The sequence below is a fragment of the Anolis carolinensis genome, chromosome 2, assembly GCF_035594765.1.
Source record: "Anolis carolinensis isolate JA03-04 chromosome 2, rAnoCar3.1.pri, whole genome shotgun sequence".
Classification (NCBI taxonomy): domain Eukaryota; kingdom Metazoa; phylum Chordata; class Lepidosauria; order Squamata; family Dactyloidae; genus Anolis; species Anolis carolinensis.
In genome coordinates this window covers 42,169,329-42,185,640 of record NC_085842.1, presented here as the reverse complement: position 1 = coordinate 42,185,640, position 16,312 = coordinate 42,169,329, and the positions used below count along the sequence as shown (strand labels likewise).

Here is a 16,312-nt window from a genome sequence, read left to right as displayed (position 1 = left end):
AATGAATTTGGTTCTTGGTTTGGAATATAATACCTAGGAGAGCAAATAATGAGGCAAATCCTAAAATTCTGGGACCTCACCAATACATAAATAGAGGCCTAAAGGAGTATGAGTATCTGCCACTGATCATAACTATAGATATGGTTGGAAGGCAGAGAGCTGTAAAAGCTTGTTTAAGTTTTGGAAATATGAGGTTTGCCAGATAAAAAGTTTTCTGGCACTGTGCAGTGTTGTAACAGGCAAGAATTGCTCCAGTAGATCTCAAAACCACGGCTCTAGAAGCTCCTGTTTAAGACATCTGTAAAATGAATGCCCGGGAACTTCTCAGCATTATTCTATATTATGACCACTGGCCCATTAAAGATGAGAATGCCTCTTCCCAACATCATCACATTTGTTTTAGTATAATTAATATTCAGCTTTTCTTGAAAATAATCTGCTGAGTTTAGAGAACAGCTCTTGCAGACCTATGCAAGTAAGTAAAATTAAAACCATATCATCAGCATATAAACAAAATTGACATTGTCTTTTACCCAGCTGATGGCAGAAAAAATTCTGGGCTATATGGTGCTGAGAGTATATCATTTAGATATAAACTCAAGAGTGATGGTGTTGTCGACCGCGTTTTAGGGGATCGGGCCCTTAAGGAGAGAGCCGATCCGGTCCTGAGAGAATGGACCTTGGCGGAGCCAATAGGAAAATATGAGCCGCAATACAACCTGAAGCCAAAATGAAGAAGGTCCGCCAAAGTTGAAGGAAAATCCGCCAAGGAGTCTTTATTGAGCGATTCAGCTGAAAAGGACTCTAGTAGTGATCATTCAGTCTACTAGGGTACCATATAATCAAAATAAAGCCATATTTATACAATGTTTCAGTCTGACAGCCCCTTGAATTTCCCGCCCCGCTCCCCCGCCCATCTGATCGCGGATAGGCTAGAGGGTTGAACGAGGCGGGCTTTCGTTTCCCGCCTTGCTCTGTTGGCCCAATAGGGAGCTGCTTTTTGTCCCCACTCGAGCCAATCAGGGAGGAGAAGGCGGGAGTTATTGAAACAATGAAGTGACTGAGCAGGAAAGATCGGATTAATTCCTGCCCGGCCGAATTCTAAAGGGATTAATGACAGCAATCAAGGGTTCCTGTCACGTATACAGATTTCAGATATGCCTTGGGGTGTCAGAGGTGAAAGTAGGGATGGGTGGTGATGGGCTCAGCAGGGCGCCTTCCTGAGGTGTCCTGGATTTCCTTTTGGAGGAGATATGACAATGTTTGCCTTGAGGGCGAATCACCTTTTGTTTTTGGGAAGGGAAGCCTGGGTCATAGGAGCTGGGATGGGTTCTGGGGTTCAGGTTGAGTTCAGAATATTTCCGATTTGATTTCATGACTTGACAATTATATGAAATAAAATGAAAAATAAAACAAAGTTGGAATATAAACCCTGCTGGGAAAAATACATATTTTCCGGGGATCCCAAAGAGTACAAATACATTGTGATGACCCATGGGCCTTGTAGTCCTGCTCAGGACATTGTAATTCCTGATGAAGATGAAAACTTGGGTTTTTTACCTTCCCAGTCTGAACTGGATTCCTCTCTGCCAGATCTTTCCCAGGCAGATCTGGGAACCTTGCACCTGCAAGAAAGTTGTCTCCCAGAAGTATGTCAAACAAGCCCAGAGCCTACTTCTCCCGTATTCTTGCGCCGGGAGTTTTGTAAACAACAGAGAAGTTTGGATTCAGCTTCGCGCAGGAGTGCGCGGATTGCAGCTAAGAATGTGGCCAATTAAGACTGCTTCTCGTGAGAATCTTTGGGGAGTCTCACATCTGGTCTCAGAGTTAGCTTTCGGTTCTGATTCCCAGAGAACTGCTTCGGCGGGAAGCTAGACTCTATTTAGGTGTTTTACCCGCGTAGTAACTTCGCGGAGTCAATTCGTCAGCCTACGGAGCGAGTTGTGTCTGGACAGCGCGCTCCGGTTCAAGCCTCGCTCCTGCTCAAGCCTTGCCTTGCTATCCAGCCTTCGCCTTGCTTCCCAGCCTTTGTTTATCTACGGACTTTGCCTTGTTTCCCAGGATCAATCCTTGCCTTGTTCCACGGATTTATCAAGTTATTCCACGGACCTTGTTCTTGTTCTTAGTTACCTTGTTCCACGTTCAAGCCTTGTTTCAAGTATCAAGTTATTTCCTAGCCTCGCTCAAGTTTCATGGACTAAAGGACCTTGTCATCTCCCCTCACTTTGCTTGGCAAAGTGAGTGTTTCGGTTATTGGATTACAACTTTGGACCTTAATATTTCTTATTGGACATTGCTTTTTTGGACTAATTCTGACCTTTCCTGGAAGGTCTAATTCTGGACTATTTTCTACACTTGTTTTTATTAACTTTATATATTCCTACAATAAAGATATTAGATAGATTCTGGCCTCTGTGTATGGTTATTGGTGCTCTGCAGCCTGGGTCGTGACAGTTTGACTCCGCCACCCTAAGCACCAATTAACCTCGGCCAGAATGTCTACCGGAACCGTACCTGGGCCGAGCGGCCAGCCGATTACCTACACCATCGACAAGGAAGAGGTGGACCGAATCCGTGATAAGCTCAATGCACAGGATGGAGAAATAAGGGGTTTGAAGGAACGCGGAGTTCGTCTTCCGGCCATGGCGTTGCCAACCAAGTTTACTGGAGAAGCTTCTAAGGTTCATGTCTTCCGTCGCCAATGTCAAGCTTATCTGGAGGCCCGTGCTGCCGAGTTTCCCCAAGAAGACATCAAAGTGGCATGGGTTTACAGTCTTCTAGACGGGCCAGCGGCCAGCTGGGCGACGGCACTGTTCGACCAAGCCTCTCCACACCTAAGATCAGCGCAACACTTCTTGGACCACCTCAAGGAGACTTGGGGAATCGAGGACAATTTGGAGGCAGCCGGTCACAAACTCCGTCGCCTTTTCCAAGGAGACAGACCTATGTCTCAGTATATAGCCGAGTTCCGAGTGCTGGCCCACAACACCGGCTGGAACGATGTAGCCCTCAGGGGACAATTCCGGGAGGGTCTCAACATTGAAATGCTGGAAGAAATCTCCAAGGTGGATCCTCCCCAGACCCTCGAGGCACTCATTGATCAATGTTTACGGGCTGAAGTCATGATTGCCAACAGGAAACAGTGGGTTCGAGGCCAGGGCAGTAGAGCCGGGGCAAAACCCCCCGCTCCCGCCAGCGTTCAGCCACGTCCGGTGTGGAGACCCCCACCGCCAACCCCATACCCCAGAGGAGGCGAGGAGGTGCCGATGCAGTTGGGCAATGTGCGTCCCAGACTAGATGCCGCCGAGAAGGCCCGTCGTCAACGCTTAAACCTCTGCTGGTACTGCGGGAACGGGGGCCACTTCGCCAGAGAGTGCCCAGCCAAAGGGAAGCCTGCCGCCCGTCTTGCGGCGGCGTCCTCCACGGAGACGAAGGCGTCTGAGCCGACTGGCACACAGCCGGCGGGGGAAGCCAACGACCGGGTGTAGAGGGGCTCGCCAACCCGGTCAAAAAATCCATCCAAGAGCCGCCAACCGGGGTCCTGTTCCTTCTCGTGGTCACATTATGGTCAGCAAAAAGGGGACCCGTCATGATCCACGCCATGATAGACTCTGGAGCTACCAACAATTTCATCGATAGAGAGTATGCCGACTCTCTGGGATTACAATATCATGATTTCAAGAATGCCCGTGTGGTGCAAGCCATAGACGGCCGTCCCCTCAAGACGGGCCCCGTAAGTCAGTGGTCGGAACCCACCAGGATGTGGATAAGGGAACATATGGAAGAGATTTCCTTCTTTGTTACCGAGGTCCCCCATTTCCCTGTGATTTTGGGAATTCCATGGCTGACTCTCCACGACCCTAACATCTCCTGGTCCAACAGAGAACTGCAGTTTGCTTCACCGTACTGCCAAAACCATTGCCTCGTAGCCAAGGTATGCCATGCCACAGACACCGAGCCCATCATCACCTTGCCAAAGAAGTACTCCGAGTATTGGGATGTATTCAATGAGAAAGAAGCCGAAAAATTACCCCCACATAGACCTTATGACTGTGCCATTGACTTGGTGGAGGGGGCCCCGATCCCGCGAGGGCATCTCTACTCCCTGACTGAACCAGAGCAAGAAGCTCTCAGGGAATTCCTAGAGACAAACCTTCGCAAGGGATTCATCAGACCCTCTCAATCCCCAGCCGCCTCCCCAGTGATGTTTGTGAAGAAGAAGTCAGGGGAACTACGCTTGGTGGTGGACTACAGAGCATTGAACAATATCACCAAGCGGAACAGCTATCCCCTGCCTTTAATCTCGGATCTACTGGATCGGCTTCGAGGAGCCAAGGTTTACACCAAGCTGGATCTTCGGGGGGCTTACAACTTAGTTCGCATCAGGGAAGGGGACGAGTGGAAGACCGCCTTCCAGACCAAATTCGGATTATTTGAGTCCCGAGTTATGAATTTCGGTTTATGCGGAGCCCCCGCAACGTTCCAGCATTTTGTCAATGACATTTTTCAGGACTATCTAGACAGGTTCTTGATAATCTACCTGGACGATTTTTTGGTGTTTTCCAGATCACAATCAGAACATGAGAACCACGTCAAAATGGTGTTACAACGATTGCGGGATCATGGACTTTATGCCAAGCTGGAAAAATGCGCTTTTGATCTACAAGAGGTAGATTTCCTTGGTTACCGCATCTCGCCTCTAGGGCTTTCCATGGATCCAGCCAAAGTTTCAGCAGTATTGGAATGGCGGGCGCCAACTAACAAGAAAGAGGTGCAGCGTTTCTTGGGGTTCGCGAACTACTACCGCAAGTTCATTCCAGATTTTGCCCGCTGGTCCGACCCCATCACTAGCTGCATCCGTGGAAAGCAGCCTTTCCGCTGGACTGATCAAGCAGAGAAAGGGTTCCAGCAACTAAAGAAACTATTCACCTCCCAGCCAATTCTACAGCACCCAAATCCTGGAACCCCTTTTGTGGTGCAAGCGGACGCCTCTGATGTGGCAATTGGGGCTGTACTCTTACAACCGGTGGGAGATCACCTCCACCCCTGTGCCTTTTATTCTCGTCAACTAACCACACCAGAGAGGAATTACACCATTTGGGAAAAAGAACTACTGGCCATAAAGGCAGCCTTTGAAACTTGGAGACATTGGCTAGAAGGGGCCAAATTTCCCATTGAAGTCCACACTGATCATCGTAATCTAGAACATCTAAGAACTGCCCGCAAACTAAATCAGAGGCAGCAACGTTGGGCTTTATTCTTTGAACGTTTCAACTTCCAGATCCATTATGTGACCCCAGCCCAAACCAAGCAAGCAGACGCCCTGTCACGTAAACCGGAATACGCTGCAGGACGCAAGGAGACCTTTGAATCCCAACTGCTACAACCTGAGAACTTTGCCACGCTCACGGTGGGGAACACCAAATCCATTCCCATTGGTTCAACTTCCCCTACTCCAGGACCCATCTGTGCTCAAGAAATCAGGGCTAGTCAGCAAGCAGATGCCTGGGCGCAGGACCAACTTCGCCAAGGTCTGCATTTCCCCTTTTCGCTTAAAGATGGGCTGCTCTGCTATAGAAATCATGTCTATATCCCACCCGGACCGGGCAGGGAAAAAGCGCTTCGTCTGTGTCATGACTGCAAACCAGCAGGACACTTCGGACTATTTAAAACTATGCATTTGATCCTAAGGGATTTTTGGTGGCCCAAGATCCGCAAGGATGTGGAAAAATATGTCAACACCTGCCCAGTATGCCAGCGCTCCAAGATACGAAGGGAGAAGCCCTCAGGGCTTTTACACCCCCTTCCTACCCCATCTCGCCCATGGGAAATAATTTCCGCGGATTTCATCACTGACCTACCACCTTCCTGTGGATTCACCACGATCTTAGTGGTGGTGGACCTATTCACCAAGTTAGCCCATTTCATTCCCTGCGAAGGCCTCCCCACGGCCAAGGAAACTGCGGATCTATTTCTTCAACATGTCTTCAGACTACATGGATTGCCCAAGAGTTTAGTCACAGACCGTGGATCTCAATTCACCTCTCGTTTTTGGAAGGCACTACAAAAACTATTGGGCATAGACTCTCGCTTATCTTCAGCTCATCATCCCCAAACAGATGGGCAAACGGAGCGCACCAATGCCACTTTGGAGCAGTATCTTCGCTGTTATGTAAACTATCAACAGGACAATTGGGCTTCTCTGTTACCACTGTCTGAGTTTGCCTACAACAATGGAGTTCAAGCTTCTACAAAAGAAACGCCGTTCTTTGCAAACTACGGCTTCCATCCACGTTTCTTTCCCCCTGTCATTGAAACTTCAGAGGTTCCCGCAGCAGAGGATTGGCTGCAGGAACTCACAGCGGTGCAACAACTTTTGCTCCAGCAACTGGACCAAGCCAAGGGGGACTATAAACGCCACGCTGACAAACATCGCCAGCCGGGCCCCGAAATCAAGGTAGGAGATCGGGTTTTCCTGTCCACTCGCTTTCTGCCCTCCCACCGCCCTTGCCGGAAGTTAGATGCCCGTTTCATTGGCCCCTATCCAGTGGTGGCGCAATTAAACCCCGTGACTTTCAAACTCCAACTTCCGCGTTCAATGCGCATTCACCCAGTGTTTCACCGTTCCCTGCTCCTTCCGGCGGATGGTGTGCGTCCTGATACAGACCAACCGGCCCCCCCTCCTGTTTTGATGAATGGGGAGGAGGAGTTCGAGGTTGAGGACATTTTGGATTCTCGCTTTCACCGCCGCCGCCTACAATATCTCATTGACTGGGTGGGTTTTGGCCCTGAGGAACGCTCCTGGGAAGACGCCTCCACAGTCCATGCTCCTGATCTAACCCGTCGCTTTCATCAGACCTATCCCACCAAACCGCGACCTCGCGCCTCGGGGAGAGGGCCCCAGTTTGGGAGGGGCCTTGAGGAGGGGGATAGTGTGATGACCCATGGGCCTTGTAGTCCTGCTCAGGACATTGTAATTCCTGATGAAGATGAAAACTTGGGTTTTTTACCTTCCCAGTCTGAACTGGATTCCTCTCTGCCAGATCTTTCCCAGGCAGATCTGGGAACCTTGCACCTGCAAGAAAGTTGTCTCCCAGAAGTATGTCAAACAAGCCCAGAGCCTACTTCTCCCGTATTCTTGCGCCGGGAGTTTTGTAAACAACAGAGAAGTTTGGATTCAGCTTCGCGCAGGAGTGCGCGGATTGCAGCTAAGAATGTGGCCAATTAAGACTGCTTCTCGTGAGAATCTTTGGGGAGTCTCACATCTGGTCTCAGAGTTAGCTTTCGGTTCTGATTCCCAGAGAACTGCTTCGGCGGGAAGCTAGACTCTATTTAGGTGTTTTACCCGCGTAGTAACTTCGCGGAGTCAATTCGTCAGCCTACGGAGCGAGTTGTGTCTGGACAGCGCGCTCCGGTTCAAGCCTCGCTCCTGCTCAAGCCTTGCCTTGCTATCCAGCCTTCGCCTTGCTTCCCAGCCTTTGTTTATCTACGGACTTTGCCTTGTTTCCCAGGATCAATCCTTGCCTTGTTCCACGGATTTATCAAGTTATTCCACGGACCTTGTTCTTGTTCTTAGTTACCTTGTTCCACGTTCAAGCCTTGTTTCAAGTATCAAGTTATTTCCTAGCCTCGCTCAAGTTTCATGGACTAAAGGACCTTGTCATCTCCCCTCACTTTGCTTGGCAAAGTGAGTGTTTCGGTTATTGGATTACAACTTTGGACCTTAATATTTCTTATTGGACATTGCTTTTTTGGACTAATTCTGACCTTTCCTGGAAGGTCTAATTCTGGACTATTTTCTACACTTGTTTTTATTAACTTTATATATTCCTACAATAAAGATATTAGATAGATTCTGGCCTCTGTGTATGGTTATTGGTGCTCTGCAGCCTGGGTCGTGACATACATATAGGCAGACAGATAGATTTCATGGAAATAAGGGAGAATCCATAAAAGTGAGTTACATTGCATAAACGGGAATCATGAGTGATATAAACAATTGAAAAACATTTGATAAGTACGAAGTTCATAACATCTGGGGAACCCAATATGGAAATTCATAAAAGTGGAGTTTTAGCAGCATGATTTTACAATTCATGAAGTTGTTATCTCTTGCCTCAGAGTGCAGGGATAATCCACAGTAAACTCCAGTAAAAAGTCTCAATCACCTTCTACTATATGGAATATAGAACATAAAGTCTTGATTTTTGAACTATCTTTTACAAAGTCCTGGGGGGGAGGGTGGTCACCTCGATCACAATGGTGCCATTCTAGTTTTACACCTTTATTCATGGGGGTGGGATCAGTCAATATGCTGGAAATGCCAACTTATTATTGTAGCAGTCATACTGGAACAGCCTTCCTTGATTAAAAGCAATAGGTGATTGGCCACACAATTGGTTTCTATCAATTGAGTTAAAAGTTACTACAAAGTTATGAAAGCCAACAGATAAATGTTTAGTAGGATGCATAATTCCTTGTTGGGCTGAAAAATAGTCAAACAAACAATTATCACTAGTGTTGTCGAAGGCTTTCATGGCTGGGATCACAGGGTTGTTGTATGTCTTTCGGGCTGTGTGGCCATGTTCCAGAAGTATTCGCTCCTAGTGCTCTGCCCTTTTTGCTTATAGAAATTTCATTTATGAATTGTATGTAGTGGATGGTAGGAAGGATGTAACTTGCAGGGCTGAGGAATAGAACAATATTGTTCTTGAGGAATGTACTGCCATTGCTATATATAGAGTATTTTAATGGCCTTCCATACTTACTGAGGTAACATTGTCAGTTGTTTTGAACAAGAAAGCTATGTGTTGGCAGACAGATGATCTGTCCACTAGTTACATGTTCAATTTGTTGGAGTTTTAAGCAGCAGAGCATTTCATTAATTGGTTTCTGTCGAAAAAGCAAAATTATGAGCCTTTCATCTAATTGTTCACAGTCTAATATAATCAAAACTATTTTAGGGCAAAATTTAAATTTAAATTTTGAGCCACATTTTATTTTCCCATTCAGTTGCTTTAGAGGTATTGGCATCTCTTGATTGTTTTGATTCTGGCAAGCATCAAGTGTAAAATAGTACAAACTGTCAACTGTAAAACAGTAGATGAAGCTGCGTCAGTATAAAATATTGTCAAATGCAGAAATTCATTGTCAGTCAAATATTGAAGTATCAGTTGCCAAAATACTGATTAGAGCAGTTTGACTATCCAAATATAAACATGGTTTTTAATAGGAATGCTGCACACATGGCAGGTGGCAACTGTACTTTTAGAACAGGAGTTTTCCTGCAGTGACACCTGTGTACATAGTCTGAAAACAAGGTAAGTTGGCTTCATTTAGAATGATTTACAGCAGGAGGAATTCTGGCACTTGTCGTTCCAAAAGAAACTGGATTTAATTTTGTATCACATGCATAGTTTTAGATATTTCATTGATTAAATTACAGTAGCTACCTTTATAAAATCCATGTGCGAGGAACGTTTAGCCCTCCAGAGTTTTTGGAGTTCAACTACCATAATCTTTCTCCATTGGATCTGCTAGCTGGGGCTGGTAGAAAATGAAAAGCCAAATAACATCTGCTGAAATTGGTGATCATCTTATTTTGGATGCAGGAGCATTATGGATGCAATTGCAACCATTTCCATAAGCTACAAGTCAGTGTCAGTTCATGCACGGTGAAGGGAAGGTTGGCTGTTGATAGCGTCGAACCAATATAACCAGCAAGAGCTGGTATATATGTAATTGTAGTAACATGTGAAAAGTGAAGAGATAGTCTCTCAAAATAGATATAATATAGGACGTTTCTTACTGTTTTTCTACTTTCCACCTGATAAATGTTTATGTGACCCCAGGTAAATAGTTTTATAAAATATATATAAAACTAAAACATTTATTATAATAAATCAGCATTTCCAAGGCTTGCTAAACAGGCTGATTTCCTTTTAGTGGAGTACAGCTGTAGCATTTTCTGCAGAGTCCAGTGTAAACACTGCACATTGTTACTAACCGATTTGTATGGAAATCTGTTATTGTTGCCAAATTTTTCATTATCCCACATTTGAGCTAAGAGGACCCCATTTGAGGTCAAGACTCACAGTGTAAGCAGCACTGATATAGGACAGACAGACAGACAGACAAAAAAATCTGGACCTTGCAAACTACATATTCTTTATATCCTTGCTGAAGATGTAAGAGCTTGTCAAACAGTTGAAATAACTTCATTTTTGTCACCACCACCTTTACATCAAAATTAAATGGAGACACACATGCAACATTTGGCACTTAATATGCTAATATGGATTTTCATTATTGTACTGCTTTCTCCCATTTTAATTTATAATCTAACTGAAATGAATTTTTAAATGGTGATTTTAAAAGAATATTAAGATCCAAACCAAGTTTTTGATGCTCTTTACACCCTCTATCTAGCAGGAAATATCACGTTAGTGTTTTTTGCTAATGGGTTTTTTATTAATAAAGTTCCTCTTTTTAAAGTATTAATAAAGTTCCCTCTCTGTTTTTAAAAAAATCACCATTGGTTATATCATCTTGAAGGATACGTTGGAAAATGAGAATGCCATTATCACAGTGGGGTTACTTTAGTATAAAATATTTAAAACTAACTTACTCCCATTGAATTACCTGCTGACCTATTCTTTTAGTAGCTGCATGATTTCCCCTTATTAAATAGCTGCCTGTTGTTGAATTTCCTGAAGTTTTAAAAATGTCTGACTGCACTAAAGCGCAAAACCAGATATCCCCATTATGACAAAAAAAACCCTCTTTATATGGGAACATTTTGATGTGACGATTCCCTTGGGTGCTTTCATAATGAGGGATAAGGACTGACATAACAATGACAGTTCTCTGATCTGCTTTTTGCTCAGCCCGATCCCTCCATTTTTTGAAACTGAAAATGCTGAGGTGATGTACCATAATAGCATTTGGGTTACTTCAGACAGAAAAATTTGCAGTGGCACACAATGAGAGTGATTTGGGAAGATGGATATAATAACATCAGAACATGAAAATCTGTAACCCAAAATATAATTGAGGTCAACTACTAAAAACAGGAGCAGCTGGTGTCTTTTGGGATGATGGGATAGAGAGAAGGGGTCACCAGAGATGGAGCCAAAGGCCACCAGAGGCCAGACAGTCTTTTGAATCTACAGCAGCCCCTTCCACAGAAAGTCAAATGGTCAGTAGCAGTGAGAAAGAGATGAATACATTCAGGAAAATAAGACATGCCTTTGCCAAAGTTCCCTCTTCCCACTCCCAAAACCTGGTCCCATACTGGTTCCCTTTCATATAATACAATTGCAGCTTGCTGATTCTGCTTTAACTGCCATGAAGCATTCTATGGGATCTTAAGGTATTTATTTAGAATATATTTAAAGTTATTTAGAAATCCAGCCAGAGAGCTCTTGTTCTTCAGCAAACTGAAGCCCTCTAGATCTCATAGGGTACAGCCAAGGCAGTTAAAATGGAACCAGAGCACTATGATTGTGTAGTGTGAAGGGGTCCTAGTTCTCCTGATCATTGTAAGGAGATGTTTCTGGATCTACCTCTTTTCTTTTCTTTTCTTTTTTTAAAAACCTTTCTTACTGGACCATCCAATATGTCACTAGAAAACATACTATAATACAGGTGCAATCTCCCTTTTGGAAATCCCCCCCGCCCTGGATTTTGGGATATTTCTATTTGCATATTCATGGTGTAGTTTGGGTCTGAATTTCTATGTCTTGCTCAGCTTATTAAATGCGAGCTTAGTCCCCATCAATGATCCTGGGATCATGGTGGTGGGAACGGAGACTCGTCACACATCTAGTGCTTGCTGAGTTTTTCCTGAAGGAGCCCCAAGGGTGGGAAGAAAGAAGGGAAGGAGGGGAAGCTTTTGGTTACATCACCCCCCCCCCTGTAAAAAGCCTCCCTGAAAAAGGCAGACTTCACAGACACAGAAAATATGCTTGATACCCTCACCCCAACAACACACATATAGAGAGGATAGTTGTTCAGCCTTCACAGTCTATTTCCAGTATGTCCACCTTGTTGTGTGCCACAACTAGCAGGGAGAGGACCTATTACAAGCCTCCTTTTCTCAAAGGTGAAAGTGAGAGGCTGGCAGCTGGCGGCAAAAGGTTTTGTTTTTTTGAAATACAGTTGCCTTACTCTCAATATTTGCAGGTTTTATTTTTCACTTGATTATTTGCATATTTTATTAATATGCTCTCCCTAAATATCTCTTGGACTTAAAGACTCCTAAAGAAGTTTTAAAATGGCAGTATTTTTATTTGTGGTTTTCCCACATTTTCATGATTTCTGCACCACAAAGTAAAGGATCTATTGTATTTTGTATTTCTAAATAAGGGAGACTCAACCTGTGATTTTGTTAAAGATAGAGTCATTCTACATTTTTTGTAGTTTTGCTCTGAATGTCTACATTGTGCTTCACTTGTCAAATGTGAAATTAGTCCCCAACAATGTTCCTGGCCTCATGTGGTTTCTGTGAAGGGCCCTCACCTACAGTCAGTTCTTTCCTTTTTAATAACAGGATACATTGCAGCCAAATGTTCTTTAAAAAATTGTTTAACACACATCAAATTGTATAGTTCTGATTAAAGGGCATTTTTCTTTCTCTTCCTTGAATGAGAGGGGAAGCTCAAGGCTCTTAGCACAGAACAACTAAGAGTTTTGGAACATTTTGCCTTCTAAAAAAAGAAGTCATACACCTCCAGGTCTCCAGATCCAGTAGGAAGCATAGACACAGAAGAGGTCTATGGTCTGCTAAATCTTATAGTTTAATGTATCTGTCCAGCTTCCATAATCTTCCTTTATCCCCCTGCAATCTGGAAAGATCTATGTAAATTAAAAAACGCCACACAGGAAGTCTCACCTGGTAATAAATAAGGATATAAAGAACATTTGTTGCAAGACATTTCACCATTTTATGGCACGATAGATCATCACAGCATTTTCAGGTATCCCTGGAAATAGAATATAAACCAGCAGAAAAACAAGGGAGTTGTAATCAGTTCCGCTTAACAATCTGGCTGCAGTTTTTTGGGGCCAGTTTAAGTTTTTAAAGGTTGGATAGTAGTTACTTGTGCTCTTTGCCTATTTTAAATGGATTGTTGTGCTTCCTTACATAGTAGTATTATGTATGGAAATGCTGTTTTTATAGGCATTTTATTTGCAGTTATCCCTGAAAACACTTTGTTGAGGGCTAATATGTTTCATAATTGAATAAATAAGTAAATGCATATATTTTCCCCTGGGATGTGAGTTGGAGTTGAGAACCAACGTTATATGAGTGGTAAATCTGCATGTACCATGGGCAAGAAGTACCTTCTTTCTTCCCCCTTTGTTGTGTGTCTGCCTATGTTCCTTCAAGTCACCTGTTGACTTACAGTGACCCCATCAATTTCATACACAAGGAATACTTACCCTGTTTCCCCGAAAATAAGACAGTGTCTTATATTAATTTTTTCTCCCAAAGATATGCTAGGTCTTATTTTCAGGGGGTGTCTTATTTTTCCATGAAGAAGAATTCATATTTATTGTTGAACAAAAAAAATGAACATTTGTTGTATACTATATCGTAGTTGTCATCACAAACCAGCATAACCAGACAAACTGTGAATCAAGAATCTCTTGTTACTACCATTATTTCCATGTACAACAATCTATGGTACATACATTTACTAATATTGCATGCTCTGGTGTTATGTTCAGCAGGCATGCTTCCAAACAAAAACTTTGCTGGATCTTACTTTCAGGGGAGGCCTTATATTTAGCAAATCAGCAAAACCTCTACTAGGTCTTATTTTCAGGGGATGTGTTATTTTCGGGGAAACAGGGTAGAAGTGGTTTTGCCATTTACTTCCTCTGAAATATAGGTATTTATTGGTGGTTTCACCCAATACTAACCAGGGATGACCTTACTTAGCTTCCAAGATCTGATAGGATCTCATGCCCATAAGATCCTTAAGCCTTCTCCCTTTGTTGCCTTTCAAAAATCTACTCCCAAGGATCTTTTGGCAAGTTCAGGTGGGAAGAAGAATCATCCCCCCCCCCCTTCATTACCACTGCTGGAAGAAGTCCTGTCAAAGACGTTTTACTCTGTAATCTGCCTACTAAGTTGTGGTTTGGAGTTCCTTGGACCGCAAGAAGATCCAACCAGTCCATCCTCCAGGAAATAATGCCTGGCTGCTCACTGGAGGAAGGATATTAGAGGCAAAGCTGAAGTATTTTGGCCACATCATGAGGAGACAGGAAAGCTTGGAAAATATCATGATGCTGGGGAAAATTGAAGGAAAAAGGAAGAGAGGCCAACCAAGGGCAAAATGGATGGACGGTATCCTTGAAGTGACTGGGTTGACCTTGAAGGAACTGGGGGCGGTGACGGCCGACAGGGAGCTCTGGCGTGGACTGTTCCATGCGGTCATGAAGAGTCTGAGACGACTAAACGACTGATCAGCAGCAGCCTTGTCCTTGCTTTGTTTTCAGTGTAATTAACATGGCACTAGGCTTCAGCTACATTTGATTCATTTGGTCTTGGAAGCTAAGTAGGGCCATCTATGGTTAGTACCCTATGTAATTCAGAGTCACTACCAAGTAACAGGTTGACTTGAAGGAACATACACAAGCAACCTTATAAAAGGGGTTTCTTGGAAATATTTATTCAGACTGAGTTTGCCATTGCCTTCTGAGGTTGACAGAACCTCAGAAGGAGGGGGTGCCCAACATCGTTCAGTGGCTTTCCATGGGGATTTGAATTCAGGTCTCCTGAATTCCTTGTCCAACACTTGAGCATACTGGTTGGCTTTCAGTTGGAACTACTTACTAATAATTCAGAAATACATTCTTCTGCAATAAATAATAACATAACACATGACAGCATTGAGTCATTTTTTACTTGGAAACCTATTTTCCTCGACACCAGGGAAAATTTGGAGGAAAATAATGGCGGCTCTGGTTTTCTTGAGGGGGAAAAAGACTCATATTCTGTTGCAGAGATGTTTGTTAAGGTGTTGAGATTTGGAAGAATTAACTCATTCAGCAAGTTTATTGTAGTAATAATAATGGTAAAATAGAACTTCAAGGAAATAAATGCAATAAAATCAATGGTGCTTGTCAGAGCTGCTTGTCTGTCTTGGGGACCTGGAGCTGTTTAGGTAATGTAATTGCAAGCTCTATGCAACTCTGTTTCTGGCCTCATCATTTTCATGGCCATTAAGTTTGAATGCCTCCCCCACTCCATTCCCTCAAGGCAAAACCATCATGAACTTGTTCTAAGAGACATGCCCACAGATTACAAAGAAGATTCATTTTCTGCAGTTTGCTTTCTCAAACATACAGTTTTGACTGCATTCATAAATAGGCAGATGTTCAATTACTTCTCTTCAGTTTTCCTTTTGTAGGAAATAGGTTTCAAAATCTTGGGCTGTTAAGTACGTACATGCATTTATACAGAGGGATTCATTAATGTTTTTGTATTTAACCATGATACAATGTTAGTGCATAAGCAGGCATAAACATAGACTTCTCTATATTTTTGTGAGAAGTAATCCATATTTAAGGATCTTCCACCTCATTGAGCCAGCTATCCTGGGCCACCACCAACAAGAAGACCAAAAGTGGAAAGAGTAGGGGGAGGGGGGGGGGTCAGTGCTTTTTGTAGGTTCTCCTGGGATGGACTAGACTCTCATCTCTTTGCCATTCTACTCAGAGATAGTTCCATTTTTGAACAAGAATTAAGGTAGAATACAGGCAGTGCCCAAGTTACAAACATCCAACTTACAAATGACTCATAGTTAACAACAGGCAACAGGAAGTGAGAGAAATCCACCCGTTAGAAGGGAAATTCACTCCTGAGAGAGTCATCTCGAGGAAAAGGTGTCTCAACTGAAGCTTTATCACCAATCCTTGTTTCTCCAACAAGACAAATTTTTCAAAATCCAATTATCACAGGGATAGAAAGTGAGGTGAAATATTCTGAACAGGGACACAGGCAGCAAAACAACACCACAAGGGTGTTAACCCTTCTCTATGTCATCCAAAGTTTGTGTGTGTGTGTGTGTGTGTGTGTGTGTATACATACAGACACCGACGTACATACAAAAACTAACCAACAGACCTATGGATGTTAGCAGTTTTTTAGATTTTTTTTTTTTAAAAAAAAAACAAATTGTAGATTAATGTATGAGCACATAAGGCACTTTCACTGTCAGACAAGTTGGCCAATGGTTTGTTGTTCAGACAGCTAGAGAAAAGATTATCGGCTTCATGGAGGATGAATTTGCAAGCCAGTTGG

The 16,312-nt window shown here is 43.5% G+C and overlaps 1 protein-coding gene across 25 annotated transcripts in view; it reads left to right on the top strand.

Annotated features, from left to right (window-relative positions):
- magi1 (membrane associated guanylate kinase, WW and PDZ domain containing 1) overlaps positions 1-16,312 on the top strand; it is a 617,355-nt gene that overhangs the window by 351,671 nt on the left and 249,372 nt on the right. The window contains exon 1 of one of the 25 annotated variants that reach the window (XR_010003824.1): positions 3,563-16,312. This exon is cut by the window's right edge and continues 17,932 nt beyond it. The exons of the other annotated variants lie outside the window; for them this stretch is intronic. The gene's annotated coding sequence lies outside the window, so the exon portion shown is untranslated. Of the gene's footprint in view, positions 1-3,562 lie in introns of those variants that run through there. 25 annotated transcript variants of the gene reach the window in all.